Source organism: Doryrhamphus excisus, linkage group LG6 (genome assembly GCF_037039965.1).
Source record: "Doryrhamphus excisus strain RoL-2023G ecotype Guam linkage group LG6, RoL_Dexc_Guam_v1.1, whole genome shotgun sequence".
In the NCBI taxonomy this organism is placed as follows: Eukaryota; Metazoa; Chordata; class Actinopteri; order Syngnathiformes; family Syngnathidae; genus Doryrhamphus; species Doryrhamphus excisus.
The window spans coordinates 19,245,536-19,267,835 of record NC_136362.1 but is presented as its reverse complement, the minus strand read 5'-3'; the positions used below and the strand labels follow the sequence as shown (position 1 = coordinate 19,267,835).

Below are 22,300 nucleotides of genomic sequence, written 5' to 3'. Positions count from 1 at the left end.
TGAAATGCCGTTGAGAGATTAAAATGCATTTTTTTGCTGGTAGAGAATCAGGAACTCCAACCCCTTGTGTCTGATGGTGGCGTCTTTAGGAATTGTAAACAAATGTGGCTAGCCTAGCAACATAAACAGAGGAGCAGAGTTTAGTGGAGGGCAGAGAGCTTATCTGGTTTACAGCCACACCCATATAAGGAAGTCTGCTCCTCTGTGACATCACAAAGGGGTAGTTTTACCACGCCTTTTGAAACCGAGCGTTTTGAGCCATCCCAAACTTCTTTCAGGGCTCACTTCCAAATAAGCAAACCTCATTATCTGAAACTTTGACAATATTTTAGCTACATTTATAGGCCAGAAATGCTTTATTCTTTCATTGAAAATTTTACTAATTAAAATGTATTATTAACAATTTCATTCCAATTGTATTTACTCCATTTATACTGCACAAGAATTATAATGTCATTATTTTAACTTAAAACTATTCTTCAAATTCCTTCCTTTCATACTGGAAGTGGAAAAATATATAAGCGACAAGTGTTGGAAAGTGAAATATTGTAAGTGTCAACAAATGAAAGTCATGGTGTGCATGAATTATCAACAATAAACATAAAATATAAGCTCTGCTTCTTCCTGCTCCTTTTTAGACATGTTGAATTATGCAAATTTAACATTTGATGTTACTCACATATGAAACAAATAAACATATCATCTAATACCGCACAGTAGCTTTCCGAACAAATACATAGTCAGTACATATACTGTATTTACTGGAAAATGGGTCAGAGAAAAGCTGCATTTTCTTTTGGCATCCAGATACATGTACACTGTCAGAGGTAGAGATGTCAAACCAGTAGTTTTGTCCCTCAAGGCATAAACTAAATTAATGTCCCCTCAATGTCCCACATGGTCGCTTGGGCCAAGCCAAGCCTCCCTGGGCCAAGCTGAAAAGGGGTCAAGGGGGCCATTCCACTGACCCCTAAAAGCTCCCCAAATGTGAAAAAAATGTCTTTGGCTTCTGTTCTGTCTTTTCTCTAATCAGTCTGTTTTTTGCTCCAGGCTGGATGTTGGGAAGCTGCACTGAACCAGCTGAACCAGACACAAGACAACTCCGTCAATTGTGAGTCCAAACAGCCTGAGTACCAGATAGGCAGTGACTGAATGGAGAAAGGTGGTGGGGGGGCTGTAAAGCAAGAGAGAGAGAGAGAGAGAGAGAGAGGAAGGGAGAGTGCAAGAGATGAAAAGCATACTAAACAAGAGAGACGATCATACTGAAGCGAGCAGAGGCATGGGGATACTTCCCCGTTCTCCGTCTCCTCTGTGACAACCTCAGCTGAAGGAGGAGCTGGAGGGCACCTTGACCCATGGACACACAGTCCTCCACGCAGAAGAAAATCTTGCATGTACCGCCAACCCTTCCATCACCGTTTTTCTGAATGCCGGTGTTTTTGTCCCTGGAATTCCTTTTTTTCCAGACAAAATAACCAATAGTGAAGGGAGGTGTGTGTGTATATGCAACCCTTGCTGGAGGGAGGGACTGAAGAAGGAGGTGGAGAGGAGAAGAGGAGGTTTGAGTGGCAGGTACTGATGCTAGATTCCCAGAGTGAGACGGGGAGACACTGAAACGGGGAGACCGGAGAAGCACAGCACGTGTGGCGGCATTTTTGGTTAACCGAGAAGACGGAAAATACATTCGTATTGACTCACAGCTGGACAGATGAGGCGGCATCAGGCACCACCATTCAGCCCTGGGTAGGTTCACACACATTCAAACCCACATTTACTTGCAGTTTTATTATTGTAGTACTTCATATTGAGATGTGTGTGTATGTGTGTGCACTGATCTTTAAGGTTGACGGCTACGTATTCTGACAAGGCTACCTACTTTACCTTAGGTACTTGCAGAAGAAGACACAGGATTATGTGTGTATATATTTCAACACTCAAAAACTGAACATTGTAGTATGTAAATAAACCCACCGGTTGATGCCTGCTTTGACATAGGGCCACCTTCTCAAAAATATTCAGGACTACGTAACTTGTTCAACTGCAGCCGAAGGTCCTGTTAATGTATTATGGGACATGTATAGCTGTGCTTCTGAGTGTGGTAACTTGACATGCATGGCCATGTGTTGGGTCACGTTGTGGCTAAGAACAGGACAGCAGGTTAGCATGAGGGGTATAGCGTTTTTTTTTTTTTTTCCTCATCAAATGCTTTTTTTTTTTGCACCATTCCAATTTCAGCATCGTCTCTTCCTGACCTCTTCTTTCACTCTTCACGCCAAGCAATTACCTTAGCGCCTTTGCTTCTTCTGCACCGCATTTATTCTTCCTCCATTTACCCGGTTTTAAACATTAAATTGAAGAATGAGTGTTAATTGCATCGCCATTTCCCCCATATTGAACGTGACTGTCGACTCATATAGGGCAGGCACTTCATGTTTCATTGCATACTAAATCCTGTATGCAAATATGAAATAGCTGTGGGGGCACTTTGGCGCTGAATAAGCGGCGCCTGTAATCATATAATCAGCTCATTATTTCCTGTTCCTCATTAACTTATTTGGGGGTTGTAGCTTTATTTTTGTTGGAAGTTTTTTTCCTTCTCATTGAAGTCAAACAACCGAAACAATCGACAGTGCAGGCTGACGCAAGACTTAGCTCCCACTCCCACAGTTTGTTTTCCATCTTGTTTGTGTAACTTTAACTTCAGTTTTTGGCTTTTTTGTGTACTTTCTCGTGTTTCACCCAAAATTATATTGTTGTGTAATGTTGATTTCCCAAACAATTAATAATGTTAATATTTTCAGGTGCCTGGAACAGATTAACTGGATTTACATTATTGCTAATCAAGAAAGCTTATCTTTGGGATATACAGTCAGGCAAAAGCCACCTGAGTTGTGCTCAAAATACCTTGGAAGACGGATAGGATAGCCTTTGACACACAGAAAGGAGACAAGGAAAGGCATTTAGGCTATAGGTCATTGAAAATAAAGTCCTATCGTTTCCAAATGTTAATATATTGACAAATTTGGCTTTCAAAAGAGTTGAGATATTATTTTACCACACCGATGACATGTGTTATTTTATATGGGGCATGTTGCAACAGTGGTGCACAGCGGTGAGTGGTTAGTGCTGCGCCTCACAGCTAGGAGACCCAAGTTCAATTCCACCCTCGGCCATCTCTGTGTGGAGTTTGCATGCGTGGGTTTTCTCCCACATTCCAAAAACATGCTAGGTTAATTGGCGACTCTAAATTGTCCATAGGTATGAATGAGAGTGTGAATGGTTGTTTGTCTATATGTGCCCTGTGATTGGCTGGCCACCAGTCCAGGGTGTACTCCGCCTCTCACCCGAAGACAGCTGGGATAGGCTCCAGCATGCCGGCGACCCTTGTGAGCATAAGCGGTACAAAATGAAGGAATGAATGAATGACACTTTGTTGTAAAAGTATGATCACCTCTTGGTGAGTTCTGATGTGTATATATAATACTTCTTTTTTGCAGCAAAATGTATTTGTTCATTCATTAGAGCATAAAAATATATTGAATACATTTGAGTTTGCAATCGCTAGTGACACACATGCCTTAATCCTTTTATGTATTTTACTGTCTGATTAGCAAGACCAATGATGCTGCTCTTGCTGCATATCAAAAACATTACACAGGCTTTAGAAAATCATTGTGTATAATAAATGTTTCTGCAGCATTATATTATTGGTGACATGCAGAAAAACATAAACTCAACCAACTCAACTTGTACACAAAGCTGAGAAGCTCGCTTTAGGTGTCTTCTGTTTATTTAACTTAACGTATTTATCGTACAGTTCAATGGACAAATATTAATATTTCATTCATTCATTTTCTACCGCTTTTTCCTCACAAGGGTCGCGGGGGTGCTGGAGCCTATCCCAGCTGTCTTGGGGGGAGAGGCGGGGTACACCCTGGACTGGTCACCAGCCAATCACAGGGCACATATAGACAAACAACCATTCACACTCACATTCATACCTATGGACAATTTGGAGTGGCCAATTAACCTAGCATGTTTTTGGAATGTGGGAGGAAACCGGAGTACCCGGAGAAAACCCACGCATGCACGGGGAGAACATGCAAACTCCACACAGAGATGGCCGAGGGTGGAATTGAACCCTGGTCTCCTAGCTGTGAGGTCTGCGCGCTAACCACTCGACCACCGTGCCGCCATATTAATATTTGTTTTATGTTATTTTTCTTGATATTTTTCATCATGACAGCCTCCCTGACTGCAGTTTTATGGCTTATTATTAGTTGCTTCTTTCATGTCAATCCAACCACCATGTTGTGTTGTATTTGATAGAAAAATACAAGCAGATATTTTGACACCCTTTTCACCCTTTTGTGTGGAAAAGAGAGTAAAAGAGTTAGCTTCCAAAAACAAATACACTGAAAGAGACATACAGCACCTGTATACTGTACATAACCTCACAGAAACACAGAATCATTGTCCTTTTTTGCTGCTGAGCCTGTCAAATCCTCTTGTGAGCAGACAAGGATGAGGCTGGAGGTGTGCTTGTACTATCTCAAAGAAGACTGATAAGAGGGGCGAAGCGGCAAAGAGGGAATGCAACAGCAGTGTTGCCAATTAAATAAAAGGAGATTATCAAGTCAATTAGGAGACAAACACAGTTGATGATAGACCCACCGGACACTTCCGGTCCAGTTTGAAATCCAATCCTAGATCTGTATCAAGACCTGAAAGGTGTTTGATGGATGTTTTGGGCTTTTTTTTTTTTGTGAATGTGCACACTGAAGCTAACAAAAACCTTATGCTGAGTTTTTATAAGTCTTTGGCATCGTGATAGTATAACTGCACAAACGCTTCTTTATCACACACACACACACACCTTCACAATACTGTTTCAATCAATCCAGAGAACTTGATGTTCTTTTCCCACCACCTTTTTTTCTGGTTTTGGTTTTCTGGTGCACGTTATCCACTGTGCTTCGACCCGCCGCTCAGTAGATTGCAAGACAAGGTTTGAGTCTGACACTTTCTGAACTGTTGGTGCTGTTGGACATCTTCCCATTTCCGAGTTTAAAGTGCTTTTCATCTTCTGAACTGCATGGGTTTCCGCAGCCGCTTTTATTTTCCTTGTGTTGCAGAAATGACTGCAAAAGTCACACTGAAGGATATTGTTTTCATCGGCCCGCGTTTGTTTTTGTAGTGTACTTTTGACAATTAACAAATAAAGAATAGGTCACCTTTGAAAGATATTTTCATTCAGGTTTGATGGAAACCCACGCACTGATGTAAAAGAGCTGATGCTTGTATTGACTTTGAGATTTGCTCACACTGGGCCATTTGTACATTTGTATTTGGCTAAAACACTAAAGTCATCGCACAGCAACTGAACACTTAAAAGGTGTACTTAAGAAATATACAAACCAAAAATACATATATTTTAACATTCCGCCATAATGCATTGCGTCCAAGCAAGGTCAAAGCAGTTATTGTTGCCTGCCAGGGAGCTGCAATGATGTCAGCCTCCCTCTGGGTTCTGGGCTCCTTCCTATGGTGGACAGATGCAACATTACAAAGCCATCCATCCATCCGAATAAGACAATAATCCACCAAGTCAATGAAATTGCAGTAATTCCTCAGAATAGAAGGACAAGCAAACAGTTTGAAGCATGGATTCTCAGTGTGAATGTACGCAGGCCAGCAGGGACCGGGAGAGGGAATCATGTTCAAGTCCAGCACTGTATAAATGGCCTGGTGTGAGATATCTTTGTTGTTCATGCCCAGTGACTTCAGCACAGCAGTCCACATCCCACTATGATCCAAGTACATATTCTATTTGTGGCTTTTTCAGGAAAGTGGAGATCCTGAGTGAAGAAAGATGCATCTTTAGGAAGGAAGGGCTTCTACTTAAGGAGTATGATGGACTGTGTAGTGAGTCTATTTGATTGGCAAGGTGACAGAGGATGAGAAGACATGCTTAGGGAGCTTTTGATCCCCAAATGTGTGTGCGTGTCCGTGTGGACAATGTTTGACCTTGAGTGATGCGCCAAGGAGCTTGTGATTGGCCTGTGTGGAAGATTGCTGCTATTAGATTGCTGCATGCTGATGGAGGTGCACACATGAACAAGGGCAAAGACACACACAAGGGCAACACACACATACACACACACACACACAGGCTATACATGCATACACAATGAGCCCCAGGAGAATTTACTGCACAAAGCTTCCTTGCATTAGCGGTCCCTATAACTAAATTGTATTTAATTATCTTCTTTTTAGCATTATTTAGCACAACATTTCAACTAAGTTAGTGAGTTAAATTAACTCTTAAGTGCATGGACACTCCTCTGGAAAGGTTTTTTTGGGTCTTATTGTGACCTCTTCGTCTTCTCCTGTTTCTTTCAGCATTTTTTTTTGTAATTTCTCTTTCCTACAAGAGCCTATTCTTCACACACTGGAGTTGTGTGGCCTCTGCCCTTTTCACTTGGCTTACTTTTAATTTACTTTCCGGACGGCGTTTTCTCAGATGTGACCCCATGCCTTCAGAATCTTTTCAGCCAGTCTGACTGTTCGCTTAGTCTCCCTTGTGGATGCTTGGGCCTTACCAGAAAGTTTTAAGGTCACTTGGTATTGTGTGAATCGGACTTTATAATGAATAAGCATTTAGAATTGCTTATAATTCTGGCTGCATCTTAAAACACTCAAATTCTGAAATGATTGGTGCTTTATTTTAAATTTACAATCTTGACGCGTTTGAGTGTCCTGTGTATTTCTGAGTATTAGAGGAATGAAGTTTTTTTTTCATTTATAAACATTGATAAAGAAGATGGAGAACACTATTCAATTCAAGAAATAATTTGTTAAGTGTCAATGGGATTATAATTTAAGCAAAGGTACCTTAGTTGACACATGTTGCAGAGGGGAGTGGTTTAACTGAGACACATAACACACAGTGAGCCGGACCAGTGTGTGTAATGAAAAATGTATTCGGCCTTCGTATGTTTCGGGTCTCGTGTGACCTTTTGGAATAAATGAATGTCAAAAACAGAGGTTCCACTCAATTTGTACAAAAGATGATTTTTATATGGCCATCTGTCCTCACAAAAATGTAAGTTTTTGTCATGAACCTTTGGAAAGCCCTGGACAGTCAAAGCATTTCCAAAACTAATTTTGTGTAGTTTTTTTCAACTGTACTTTGTTTAATGATGTTATTGTCCTAAGTGTGCTATTTTCGTGCTATAGAAGAGGCGTACATGCATTGTGTCAGAGTGACATGCACTTTGGGGAGAGATCTTCATGATATATATATTTTTTTAAATGAATGATAACATAAAGGCTGCACAGTGGACACACAGCTAGGAGACCCGGGTTCGATTCCAAAAACATGGATGCTAGGTTAATTGACGACTCCAAATTGTCCAGAGGTATGAATGTGAGTGTGAATGGTTGTTTGTCTATATGTGCCCTGTGATTGGCTGGCCACCAGTCCGGGGTGTACCCTTGTGAGGATAAGCGGTATAGAAAATGGATGGATGGAATAATAACATAAAATAAAAATATTTGTCAATTGAACTATATTATAAATGTATTTCTGTATGATTCCAATTGTTTTTAACATTCTCTTAGGTAAAAAGCAGTTAATTTGTAAGACTTGCTTACCATGTGAGTTGGAACATGGTGCCTGACAGTTTTATTTGTCACCAATAATACCTTGTTGCAGAAACATTTATTATAGGCCGTGACTTTCTACAGCCTGTGTAATGTCTTAAAATCAATTTTAAAAATACTTGTCATACACAGGGGCTGCACGGCGGTCGTGTGGTTAGCGCGCAGACCTCTAAGACCCGGGTTCAATTCCACCCTCGGCCATCTCTGTGAGGAGTTTGCATGTTCTCCCTGTGCAAGCCAAAAAACATGCTAGGTTAATTGGTGTCGCCAATTTGTCCATAGGTATGAATGTGAGTGTGAATGGTTGTTTGTCTGTATGTGCCCTGTGATTGGCTGGCGACTGTGATGGAGTTGCCAATCCTCCCTCACTAATCAGATGTATGCCCCACCTACACACTGTCATGGTTCCTGTATGTATACATATAGCTGGCTTTTGTTAGTTACACATACATTCTGGTTAGTACTTTAATTATATTTGTTTGCCATTTAAGTTTAAGTGCCACTTTAGTTAGTTAGTTTTTCATTTAGAAGTCATTGGTTTTATTCGTAATTTTTCATTAGTTTCTGCTTTCTTTGAGGTGATTGGTCGGGGCACAAGCATGGAGGCACGCCCATATGAGTGCAGGCCGGAGGCATATGAACACCTTGATTGGACTCTCCCGAGTGTCACTTGGAGGAGGGGGGGGTTAACTGGGGAGTTTCTGGATAAAGGTAGTTAAATTTAATCTAGTGCTTAAAATGTATACAGAAATTGGAACTTACAGTGAAGAAAATAAGTATTTGAACACCCTGCTATTTTGCTATTTCTCCCACTTAGAAATCATGGAGGGGTCTGAAATTTTCATCGTAGGTGCATGTCCACTGTGAGAGAGATAAACTAAAAAGAAAAATCTAGAAATCACAATGCATGATTTTTTAACAATTTATTTGTGTGATACAGCTGCAAATAAGTATTTGAACACCTGTGTATCATCTAGAATTCTGACCCTGAAAGACCTGTTAGTCTGCCCATTAGAAGTCCACCTGCACTCCATGTATCATCCTGAATCAGATGCACCTGTTTGAGGTCGTTAGCTGCATAAAGACACCTGTCCACCCCATACAATCAGTAAGACTTTAACTTGTAACATGGCGAAGACCAAAGAGCTGTCCAAAGACACCAGAGACAAAATTGTACACCTCCACAAGGCTGGAAAGGGCTACGGAGCAATTACCAAGCAGCTTGGTGAAAAAAGGTCCACTGTTGGAGCTATCATTAGAAAATGGAAGAAGCTAAACATGACGGTCAATCTCAATCGGAGTGGAGCCCCATGCAAGATATCACCTCGTGGGGTCTCAATGATTCTAAGAAAGGTGAGGAATCAGCCCAGAACTACACGACAGGACTTGGTCAATGACCTGAAAAGAGCTGGGACCACCGTTTCCAAGGTTACTGTAGGTAATACACTAAGACGTCATGATGTGAAATCATGCATGGCACGAAAGGTTCCCCTGCTTAAACCAGCACATGTCAAGGCCCGTCTTAAGTTTGCATATGACCATTTGGATGATACAGAGGAGTCATGGGAGAAAGTTTTATGGTCAGATGAGACCAAAATAGAACTTTTTGGTCATAATTCCAATAAGCGTGTTTGGAGGAAGAAGAATGAAGAGTACAATCCGAAGAACACCATCCCTACTGTGAAGCATGGGGGTGGTAGCATCATGCTTTGGGGGTGTTTTTCTGCACATGGGACAGGACGAGTGCACTGCATTAAAGAGAGGATGACTGGGGCCGTGTATTGTGAGATTTTGGGGAACAACCTCCTTCCCTTTGTCAGAGCATTGAAGATGGGTCGTGGCTGGGTCTTCCAACACGACAACGACCCGAAGCACACAGCCAGGAAAACCAAGGAGTGGCTCCGTAAGAAGCATATCAAGGTTCTAGCATGGCCCAGCCAGTCTCCAGACCTGAACCCAATCGAAAATCTTTGGAGGGAGCTCAAACTCCGTGTTTCTCAGCGACAGCCCAGAAACCTGACTGATCTAGAGAAGATCTGTGTGGAGGAGTGGGCCAAGATCCCTCCTGCAGTGTGTGCAAACCTGGTGAAAAACTACAGGAAACGTTTGACCTCTGTAATAGCAAACAAAGGCTACTGTACCAAATATTAACATTCATTTTCTCAGGTGTTCAAATACTTATTAGCAGCTGTATCACACAAATAAATTGTTAAAAAATCATGCATTGTGATTTCTGGATTTTTCTTTTTAGTTTATCTCTCTCACAGTGGACATGCACCTACGATGAAAATTTCAGACCCCTCCATGATTTCTAAGTGGGAGAAATAGCAAAATAGCAGGGTGTTCAAATACTTATTTTCTTCACTGTAAGTGTGGTAATATTGAAAGGCTTTTGTAACCTAAAGGAAGGGTGTTGAAATTGTAAATATGGTACTTTTTAGATAAATTGCCTCACCCTCTTATTGGGGAATTATGGTTGGCTCTTCACGGGTAAAAGGGGCTGGGTGGATCGTTGGGTGGGGGGATACTGTTGGACTGTCTGGTGAAATAAACTTGAAGAGCTTTGAAGAGCGTTTCAGAGGCTATGGCTATCCCGGGCTAGTAAGAGGCCATTTTTACAACTGAAATCTTACTGCGACCAGTCTAGGGTGTACCCCGCCTCTCGCCCAAAGACAGCTGGGATAGGCTCCAGCACCCCCGCGACCCTCGTGAGAATAAGCGGTAGAAAATGAATGAATGTCATACACTGAGGCAACTGCAGTACACTCGGGCCCTGTCCACATGTATAGGCGGATATCTCATAATAACAAATTTCTTTTGCCTATCATCTCCACATGGACGCAAAAATATGGTTATGTGTTTGGGTGTGTACGTAAATAACCAGACTTGTACATTTCCAACATGCTAAAATATACCAGTAAATTGGTAAACAAACCTTCTTGCTCACTTTAGATGACTACAGCATTGCGCACATCAATTATTAATTCATCATTTTACAAATAAGTACATTCCAAAATTCACAATACTTTAAATGCATAGTTTTGCCTCAGTCATGGACACGTTGTACCAGCCAGTATACTGACCTTCAAGCTGACCTTTAAATGGTGTTGTTATATTGCGAGTCCTGGTGTCTACTACCTAGGATTATCATTCCAATCATTCCTGGTAATTTCACACATATTGTATGACTGATCCATTCAGGAATGGTAAAAACATAAATTGGAATGATTAATTAGATGCATGCTGTTTAGAGATCACCAAGAGCCTGTTCCACATGTAGACCTCAGCCTCCGCCTGCTGCGAGTGGAGCAGGGAATTGGTGCATTCTTTGATGTGATGCGAGACTGCACTGTCTGTGAGCTTTTGATGAATAAACGGAGCAAGATGAGATGCAACCATAGCGTGGTAATTGCATTGATTGCCAGGAGTTACAACAGCAATCTGTCATTTGTAGATTCACTATGCTTCTCTGTTGTGTTGTGGGAGTGTTGATGTTTTCATCATCATATCATTTAGGGCTCAGCGCCCATCGTCCCACAAGAATCGTCAATTTTAAAAGATTAAAAGCAAAAACTTGATTAAAAGCAAACTTGAACTATAAAAAAAAAACATTTTTACTAATTACACTGCATTACTTCTTCTCACTCAGGAGAAAGTATGAACAGTTAGCGTCACCATAGCAACTCCTCACGGAAATATGCTCAAGCAAAGGATTTTGATGTGTTAATGTCCAATTAAAATCCAGCATATTGTCTTGTTTTCAGAATATGTGTAAAGGCGCCGTCACACTTCAAGCTCTTTTCACACTGCAATGCTCTCGGTCGTCATCACTTCATAATACGAGGCAGTTACTGCAACCTTCCAGACTTCCATCTGGAACGATCAGCACAAGGTTATCTATTCTGTTTACAGTGATACCTCAGGTTCCATTACTAATCTGTTCCAAAGGGTGTGGTATATTTGTTTATTGTTTATTGAATAATTGGGCATTTATACAGTTGGAGCATTTAGATGAACGTGTATGAGGACAAGCAAGAGTTTCCTGTTATGAAGTAATCCCCATTTTTAATTTTTGTGAGCTTTTTAGAGCTCCAATCAAAAAGAGGACCATTCATTCATTCATTTTCTACCGCTTTTTCCTCACGAGGGTCGCGGGGGTGCTGGAGCCTATCCCAGCTGTCTTTTGGGCGAGAGGTGGGGTACACCCTGGACTGGTCGCCGGCCAATCACAGGGCACATATAGACAAACAACCATTCACACTCACATTCATACCTACTATGGACAATGTGGAGTCGTCAATTAACCTAGCATGTTTTTTTTGGAATGTGGGAGGAAACCGGAGTACCCGGAGAAAACCCACGCATGCACGGGGAGAACATGCAAACTCCACACAGAGATGGCCGAAGGTGGAATTGAACCCTGGTCTCCTAGCTGTGAGGTCTGCACGCTAACCACAAGACCGCCGTGCCGCCCCAAAAAAGAGGACCAATTATGCTCATTTTTCTGCCCTTTGTATTGAGTTTTGGATTCATAGAGCAGTGACACGCGACAACCAGCACACAAAGCTTTTTAGTTCTTCCAGTATCTGCACCTATTCAGCTGTATTTCTTTGGATTTTGTGGTTCCCGCGAAAACGGTCTGCTTTCATGTATTCCACCCACACTCGCAAGAGCTTAAAAGGACTTCTGGTTTGTGGCTTTCCCATACGAGCCATTGCTAGCAACGGAGCATAGCTTATCCGGCTTACAGCCACGTCCATATAAGGAAGTCCGCCCCTATGTGACATCACAAAGGGGCAATATTACCACGCTTTTTCATACCAAGCATTTTGAGCCATCCCAAACTTCTTTCACGGCTCACTTCTAAATGCGCTTACCTCATTATGTGAAACTTTGGCATCGTTTAATATGAGAATACAACATTCTAAGAAAAGTGGAAAAGCATAATAGGTCCTCCTGCTTTTGTATACAGTTTGCCTGTTGTTGCTAAACTGCAAATTGGGGGGTGCGAAGACTCTGGTGCGAAGACTCTGCAGCCACATTTCTTTGTTGTTTTTTTAACTTAATGATTTTTTGATCTTAATCAAAACATTTGTTGAAATCCACATGTGGCTGATTTCCACATGCAAGAACAGTGCCTGTTTGCAGCATTTTACTCAGATTGTGCATGATGTCTAGTTACTTATTTACCCTGCATCTATTTGAGAATACGACAAGAACAACCTGCTGTGACATCACGTGTTAATAACTGGCGGGAGGAATGATCATCTTGATGATCAACATGTACAAAAAGGTTACTTATGCTGGAGTTATAGAGAAATGTATTGTGCTGTATTTTTAAGTGTGCAACCAATTGAAGACCTGATTACAGAACGTATGCACGTGTACGTGTTTGTGTGTCTATTTAATTAATCTAATGCCATCTGTGCACCTGAACCTTACGGCAGCGGGGTGGGGTATTATTCATTAACTCTAACCACATGACTTCTGGCCAAGAGCGATAAAGTAGTCTGTCTACCACACAGGGTCAATCAGTCACACTTCCATGCTTTGCTATTCTCCTCCGTGGCACTTTGAAGTGGGACTCCCAGTAGATGAACAGCTTTGGGATCCATAAGGACTCTTTTAATGAATGCGCTTTTGTTATTGATTCCTCCTCTGATCCCTCACTTTGTTCACCCGTAAGACAAAAAAAAAAAGAAATTCTGTTTTCCTGCAATGCCTCATCAGAAGACTGTGATGGAGTACTCAGACCCTGCAGATGGGATTTTAATGATCCAAGTATTATTTTCTTTTTTAGCGCTGCCCACTGCTCCCTTCTGAAATCAACAGTGAACATGACTGAACAATGTGTTTGTATTTAACATCATCAGAATAAAAGGATTTTTTTTTACAACCTTTTTATGATGCTACTATTTTTTCCTTCAACGTGGATGGCCAGATTTTCTGTAATGTCCTGTAGCACCGGCGCCCTATTCTACGCACACACACTTTGCTCTGAGGGAGCGCAGATTCAGACATTATTTCTGCCTCGCTGCTGCACAAACAGGCTTGCAGAAGCCCGGGGACTGTTCACCATCGGATTGCCCTCACACACACACACAAACACACACACACACACAATTACACAGGCACACATGTGTCACCCTCCCTGCAGATCTGGAACCATGTGGAGGTCCCTTAGGAAGGCAAGCACATATGTGTTGCTTTGTCCTTTCTATGTGTCAAATATAATAAAGAAGCCAATTGTTGAGTCACAGGCTAAACGCGCTCGCTACCTGCTTGAGATTACACGGTGCTGAAAGGTTAGCCGCTTCTTTTCAAATGCAATCCTTCTGTTCTTGGCTCCCGCTTTCAGTTCTAAAAGTGTCTTGTATCATGTACTCCACCGCGTTTTGACCTCTTGTTTGCCTCCAGTTTTAAATCAGATGGAGACTTCTTGTCCTGTATAACAAATCAGTTTGGTTTTGCCTGCAAGGCAAAAACAGAGGACATAGACTGCGTTCAAATCTTGACAAAGACAAAAAAAAAACAAAAAAACGCATTTATTAAAAACAAAAAAAATTTTTAAACTTTGCCTTGGTTCCAATTTTCTACAAGAAAAGCTCTGATAAAACATTCCACTGTTCTCAAATATCTTACTTTTTATTTTTCTACACAAAATAAGATGAAAAATAAATAATCAATCAATCAGTAACAAATAAATAAATATAATAATAATAATAAAACGACAAATAATAAAAACTTAAGAAACCACATATAGTTGGTGGGTAGACAAATTATTTTTTTCAGATTAAAATGAACAAAGCATTATTAGAGCCCTGTAGACATGACAAAACACGACTATAGTCACATTTATACTCTTTTTATTTACAACATATTGCGCAATTGCAGGGTCTTGAGACACATGCTAACTGGCAAACTAGAGAGCTAGCGACCGAAACGGTAGCCTTCAAGTTATTTCCTTTAAACTTAAATAGCCAAAAACATACCACTTCCACACGGATAGGGAGGATAACTATTAACAGTTATTTAACCTTTAACATGAACATTAATCAAATGTAATTTTTGCAGGCAAAAACAGAGGGCATAGACCGCGTTCAAATCTTGACAAAGATGGAATGAAAGTGAGTGAGCCTGGAGTTGTTCATTAGCTTGTGTTCTTTGCCCCCCCCCCCCCCCCCCCCCCCCAGCTGACTCAGTTTGACCCAGTTTGTTAAAGTCACTGCCATTTATTTCAAGAGGACTGATGCAATTTGACGGTTGTATCTCCTCTATAATCGATTGGATGCCATTTCTTTTGCAAACTACTCACATCCTCTAGTCGTACTCAACTTTGGTTTCTGTGACAACCAATCAGCTCCACACCGCGCTAATCCGCCTGTGCCGACATGATGTGAGTGGATTTCCACGGAGAAGCTACTTTAATGTATTTATCTTGGCAACCTTCCTCTCTCGTGCTCCTGCCTCATCTCTACGACTTCCTGTTGAGAACTCCCAACCTGACCTGAGCCCTCGGTAGCCTCCCTCCGCTATCATTCTTCCCTCCGTTTCAACATTGATTCATGAATTTATTATGTGAATCAAAATAGAGCAATGACTCTCTGTCCCCTTGCCTGCATGTCATTGGTCCAGAATGAATAATTCAGACCCCCGTGGTAGAAAATTAGGCTTGGGAGGAAATGGAATTATTTTGGAGACACTCTAGTCGGGCTATTTTCAACTTGCGGCCTTTTCTACACAGTATACCCACCCTTTCTTTTAGATGGTTTCTCCTCGCAGTTCACTCGCTATCACAATAGGACACAACCGATTCTTCATCGTCTTTGTCCTTGGGAAGGACTGCATACAAAGCAGATGGGAGAAGATTGAAGGCGGCTTCCATCCGTTGCTTGCTTTTCTCTATCTCTATATTTGGGATATGTACGTTTTTTTATCTGTGTGTGTGTGTTTGTGTGTGTATGTGTGTGAGCGCACATCTTCTCAGCGTGTTTTTCTTTAAAGGCTCATGCTTCTCCCAGTACAAGTCCCCAAGGTTGTCATGGTGATTACAGATGCTGTTTTGCAGATTTCTACTGAATAGCTTTGAGCACAGAACATGCAGAAGACAATTTTCAACAGCTTATTCTACCTAACCTAACCACCCATTTCTCAGTCTGTAATTCAGTGTTTGACGGCTTATATTGTGGATCCACTGAGGATGAACACCAGGAGGCTGTTTTCTGTTCATATTCCCCATAACAAATAATGGAAACATAATTCATGTCACTGTGAAATGTTACAATACTGTTGTGGTAATGTTCTAATTGTCATCTAAAGGCTGTAAAGCAGAGGTCTCAAACTCAATTTACTTGGGGGCCACTGGAGCTAGGGTCTGGGTGAGACTGGGCCGCATCAGGTTTTCAAAAAAAAAAAAACGCATTTATTAAAAACAAAAAAATTTAAAAAACTTTGCCTTGGTTCCTATTTTCTACAAGAAAAGGTCTGATAAAACATTCCACTGTTCTCAAATATCTTACTTTTTATTTTGCTACACAAAATAAGATGAAAAATAAATAAACAAATCAAGAATAAAGAAAATCAATCAATCAGTAATAAATAAATATAATAATAATAATAAAACGGCAAATAATAAAAACTTGTTGGTGGGTAGACAAATTATTTTTTTCCGATTAAAATGAACAAAGCATTATTAGAGCCCTGTAGACATGACAAAACACGACTATAGTCACATTTATACTCTTTTTATTTACAACATGTTGCGCAACTGCAGGGTCTTGAGACACATGCTAACTCGCAAACTAGAGAGCTAGCGACCTAAACAGTAGCCTTCAAGTTATTTCCTTGAAACTTAAATAGCCAAAAACGTACCACTTCCACACGGATAGGGAGGATAACTATTAACAGTTATTTAACCTTTAACATGAACATTAATCAAACGTAATAATTTTTTCTGGGTACATGATACCATACAGCATCCATATCAAACTTGCGCGGGCCGCACTAACATTAAACTTTCATATCAAGGCGGGGGCCTCAAACTAGTGTCCTGCGGGCCACATTTGGCATGTTCGAGACCCCTGCTGTAAAGGTTAGCCAAGAAGTTGTTGATGCCTTCACGGTCTGTATTCTTGTTGTATACAGTAATATAGTAATATACGTATATAGTATATTACTTCTTGTCGGGACTCTTGAGTTTTTTGTCTAAGCTCGCCTTTTTCCCAAGTTCCCCTTGTGTTTTTTTCTATTAGTCTCAGTACCATTGCACCCCTAAGGGGGGAGTTTTTTTCCCCCCTTAGACCTTTTAACCTGATTTGCCAGCAGGTCCTTGTAAACATTATGAGCTACTACATTGGCTCTACTGTGCATACTGGGTGCCACCCCCAAAAACAAGCCGTGATGCATCCTCTGTCGTGTGCATATGCAGTGTTCTCATGCACAACACCACACACACACACACACATAGATGCACACTCGGATGATTATTCCAGGCCTCCTGAGGCATCATTGAAACTTTTCAGCCATGACCTCGCTAAGAGGGAGAGAGAAAGTATTAGCGGGAACGCAAACGCGGGACGGTGAGAGTCCTTGAATTTTAACCGAATGTTCCCCTGGGAGAACTTCCATCATTGCAGTGTGTCTTCAGTGGCAGAGCCCCATGGATTCCTCTCTCAGCTCAAGGACCCTGCTGTTCAAATATACTCCCAGGGAAGCTTGTCCCCCCTTACCACCGTGTCTACTTTTTAGGGGGGAAATCATTTTTGAAAAATCAGTGGCTAAGTATTACTCTGATTCAAGTTGGAGTGCTTTACAGTGACATTGCTGCAGTCGGATCCAATTCCGAGCGGATGCTCAACCAGGGGATAAATCTTACTGTCTGTTATCTTTTCTGTAGTCAGGGCTGCAGCTACATTGTCCTCTGTGACAAAACGTGTTTAAAGTTGGGCTATAGCTAATATTGAACTTTTTTTTTAGTTTGAAGCTCAGCGCCTCAAGTCTTGTGTGCATCTGTGTAAACTCCCTCGTAGCGAATCAGCATACAGTGGTGTGAAAATGTTTGCCCCCTTATTTTTTTGCATGTTTGTCACACTTAAACTGTTGTATTTTCGTGTTAAAAGATGCCAAAGTTTCAGATAATGAAGTTTACGCATTTGGAAGTGAGCCCTGAAAGAAGTTTAGGATGTCTCCCCATGCTCGGTTTTAGAGGGATTCCTAACACTGGCAATTTGTGATGTCACAGATTGCCGGGCTTCCTTATATATCAGCTTGCGCTATAGGCCAGATATGCTCCTCTGTTTACGGTGTTAGCGCTGTCTCCCAGGAAGTGTTTCCTCAGGTGTAAGGGAAAGCTACATTGGTTTCCAATTCCTGGCGAGGAAAACATCAGGCACAAGTAGTTGAAGTTCCTGATTCCCTACCAGCAAAATAAATACATTTTAATCTGTCAGCGGCATTTGAACATGGGCCAGTATGCAGCTGGACTAGCCGACAAACTTGCTGAAGCCTGACGCCTTTCCAACGTTTTTTGGTTGTTTATTTTGTGTAAGTCATGGAGCAAAAGCACTTGTCTGTGTAGCATTATAGAGTGTGCATACAGGGAGTGGGGTTGCTATAACTCAGATAAAGTTGGGTTCAGCAGCTATTGGTACAACACCAGAAGTCCTTCTGAGGACTTAAGACGATTCTTAATGTTCTTTTTGTTCAGCAGTGGTTTTCGTTTTGGAACCTTTGCCATGCAGATCATTTTGCCCGTTGTCTTTTTTATGGTAGAGTCACTGATTAAGGCGAGTGAGGACTGCAGTTCTTTGAATGTTGTTGTGGGGTCTTTTGTGACCTCTTGGATGACTCGTTGCTGTTCTCTTGGGGTAATCCTGTCATTCATTTTCAACCGCTTATCCTCATGAGAGACACGGGGGTGCTGTCTTCGGGCAAGAGGCGGGGTACACCATAAACCTAGCATGTTTTTGGAATGTGGGAGGAAACCGGAGTACCCGGAGAAAACCCAGGCATGCACGGGGAGAACATGCAAACTCCACACAGAGATGCCCAAGGCTGGAAGTCGGGTCTCCTAGCTATGTGCCCTGTGCTATAACCACTCCTCCACTGTGCAGCCTAGGAATGAATGAATGTGAATTAATAAAAACAACATGAAAATATTTATTGGTTCCTTGCGAGTAGTGTTTTGATGGATTGTCTGATACTGTGTATGTGTGCTTAATGTTGTGACTGGCACATCTAAGCCCGATGAAAGTGTAACTAGGATCTCTAATATGCTTCTATATGGTTCGGAGTTTGTGGACATGGATTAGCTAATCGGGTCCGTCACCGCACTGCTCCACTTTATAGCTGCGATAACATCACCAGGCCACTGTCAGTCACAAATGCAACCCTCCCAATACCAGGAAAACCGTTTATCACCCCGAGCTCTCGCCACGCTGTCTCCCGCTATAGCTCATCCTTCATTTAATCTCTCCATCCTGCCCATTTTCTACCCCCCCCCATTATACATCCTCGCTCCTGCAGCATCTCTTATTTGCTCAACTGCTTTTCTGACCTTTACAGAAACTTCCTCCCCGGAGATCCCTCACCCGCCTCCTCCTCCTACTCTTTCTCAGTGTTCTTGCTCTGCTGTGTTTACATTCACACTCATATACTCTGTTTGTCTCAGGATGTGTGTTTGTGTGTCCTCCTGTGGGATCTTTGGTGAGAAGAGGATGCAGGAAAATCGGTCTTCTCCACATGAAGGACCACATTATTACATGGTGGTGATGGTGTTGTACAAGCAAGTCTCTCCCAGTGCTGATAACACCAAGCTGAAGCCTTTGTTTCCTCGGTACAAAAGGATTCATCCCCCTTCCTCCACATCCGCTGCTATCTTTTTATTCCACATCTCTCCTTGTCACCCTCCATTTCTCTTCACGTCATCATCCAGCCATTTTTTTTTCTTTTTTTGCCTTTACCTCTGGTTGTCTGTCTTTCCTTTCTCGTCATCCTGCCCCTTCATACCCACATCTGAAGCGGTTAGCGACAGCTCCCATTGGTCGTGCCACTAGAATGAGAGAAACAGGCAGCCAATAAGCATCCGGGCTAACAGGGTCACCATTATCCATGAAGGAGTGCAATTACTCTGCTTTTGACATCCTTGCCATGTATGCAGAGCTCATGCTTGCACCAATACCTGCACCGACATGCCACATTTCCTGGGTACACACATCATCTCTTTTCATATATGCTTTATTCATGACTGCCTGGCTGTGCATTTGTGCATGTGTATGGTTTTCATTCATTTTCAGGGAAATATTTTAGATTGCATACTTATTTTATGGATTTATGTCAAAGCCATATGAACATACCCATTAAAAAAATTGCTGCAATGTGAATTTGGAACCATGCTGCTTTTCAAAGACTTGCAGCGAAGAAAAGCTGTCACGCTGCTTCCCTCCCCTTCCCATCTCCCTCCACATTTTCTCCGTACTGTTTACTCGGGTACTCGGGATCACATCTACATTTCCACTGAAGGCACTACGCAAAAATGTACACCAGGGGTCTCAAACTCAATTTACCTGGGGGCCACTGGAGCTAGGGTCTGGGCAAGGCTGGGCCGCATCAGGTTTTCCAAAAAAAAAAAAAAAAAAATTATTTATTAAAAACAGAAAAATATACAAACTTTTTCAGTGCTTTGGTTCCGATTTTCTACAATAAAAGCTCTGACAAAACATTCCACTGTTCTCAAATATCTTAATTTTAATTTTTCTGCACAAAATAAGATGAAAAATAAATAAACAAATCAAGAATAAAGAAAATCAATCAGTAATAAATAAATAAATATAATAATAATAATAACGGCAAATAATAAAAACTCAAGAAACCACATATTATTTATTTCAGATTAAAATGAACAAAGCATTATTAGAGCCCTGTAGACATGACAAAACACGGCTATAGTCACATTTATACTTTTTTTATTTACAACATATTGCGCAACTGCAGGGTCTTGAGACACATGCTAACTCGCAAACTAGAGAGCTAGCGACCTAAACGGTAGCCTTCAAGTTATTTCCTTTAAACTTAAATAGCCCAAAACTTACCACTTCCACACGGATAGGGAGGATAACTATTAACAGTTATTTAACCTTTAACATGAACATTAATCAAACGTAATAATTTTTTCTGGGTACATGATACCATACAGCATCCGTATCAAACTTGCGCGGGCCGCACTAACATTAAACTTTCATATCAAGGCGGGGGCCTCAATTTAGTGGCCACATGTGGCCCACAGGCCGCGTGTTTGAGACCCCTGATGTACATGTTCCTCCTTTCTTATGAGGACTGTTAGGACACTCATCTTTTAGCGCCGTGTGCAATACATGGAAGATCACCTCAGTTGGAGTCTTGAGTTTTGCTGCAAGGTTCAGACAGTGTTATCGAGCAACAGCAGGATTCCGAGGTCCCTCCTGTGGCAGCCGAATGAGGGTCAGGCTTAATTTGCATCATTAACTGTGGAATTGCTCTGACCTTCGTCCATCATTAGTGACTCGTTCCCTCCTGTTCCATCCATCACGCTCTCTATTTCCATGAGCTGAGAGAAGAATATCACCATCACACATATTGTTGTTATATTACGCATATACGTACACACACACTGCTGCACTCATTTTTCATTCACAGTGGCATGGCTTTCACATACCTAATGAGCAAAGATATTGCATTAATTTATTTTTGCTCTGATTCTACGGGGCTGTAAAAATACACACATACACACACACACACACTCTCACACACACACACACAAGGTCAGAATGGGGCTGTTGCCTTTCAGGTGAAATGTCTGCAGGGAAAAGTTTTCTTTGCAACGCCTGCTCGGCTATCACCGCAATCTGTGACTGAACGTGATTTCACTTCCCAATCAGCAGCCTCTGGGATGGCCGCTCTGTTTTGTTATCAGGACCCTCATTAGCCTTCAGACAGGAAGTGACCTCTCTTTATAACCTGTCTTAACCCTCGGAAAAATAACTAGCATGACAAATGTGTTGTATCTTTTTGTTGCTCTCAAGACAGCTCATCTATCATCCTGCCCAACAAGATTAAACGCTGCGTTTATTATTTATTACAATGATGTACTCAAGGAACAATAAAATGCCACTGCTGTTTTTTTTTGTTAATTCATTTTTAATGAATAATAAGTTTCATGAGAAAACACATCTCATTAATCAATATGGAGAGGTGTTCGTAAGTATTAGCAAGTATTTATACAACGATTGGTGCAATGTAATTAGAATAATTCAACCGCTACCGCTAGTTATTTTTGATGAACCGCCACCTTACATAGTTGAAAATAAGGATATACGGTCTTGCGTAAAACGGGATAGCATACACAAACTGGTCAGAATTTAGTCGATGCACACACGATGTTATTGTGTGATCCACAATGTCGATGCGAATGGTGCTATTAATTTGCAGCTAAAACCGTGAATGTGAGTGCGATGATTGGGTTTTGTGGCTACTGAACGCCTCCTACAGGTTCGAAGTAGAATTTGTGAGAATATGGATGACATTTCGGCTACTATGGGCTACAGTCATCGCTTCATCGTGGTTCGAAAATTGTGCCCTCACTCTATTGCTGTTTTTCAAA

At 41.5% G+C, this 22,300-nt stretch overlaps 1 protein-coding gene across 2 annotated transcripts in view; it reads left to right on the top strand.

The window, feature by feature from the left end:
* The first annotated feature begins 1,217 nt into the window (after positions 1-1,217).
* The window catches only part of LOC131125050 (leucine-rich repeat and immunoglobulin-like domain-containing nogo receptor-interacting protein 3), a 41,033-nt gene continuing 19,950 nt past the window's right edge, over positions 1,218-22,300 (top strand). Inside the window, exon 1 of one of the 2 annotated variants that reach the window (XM_058066183.2) lies at positions 1,218-1,743. The gene's annotated coding sequence lies outside the window, so the exon portion shown is untranslated. Of the gene's footprint in view, positions 1,744-10,481; positions 11,558-22,300 lie in introns of those variants that run through there. The other variant, XM_078791613.1, reaches the window with a different exon arrangement.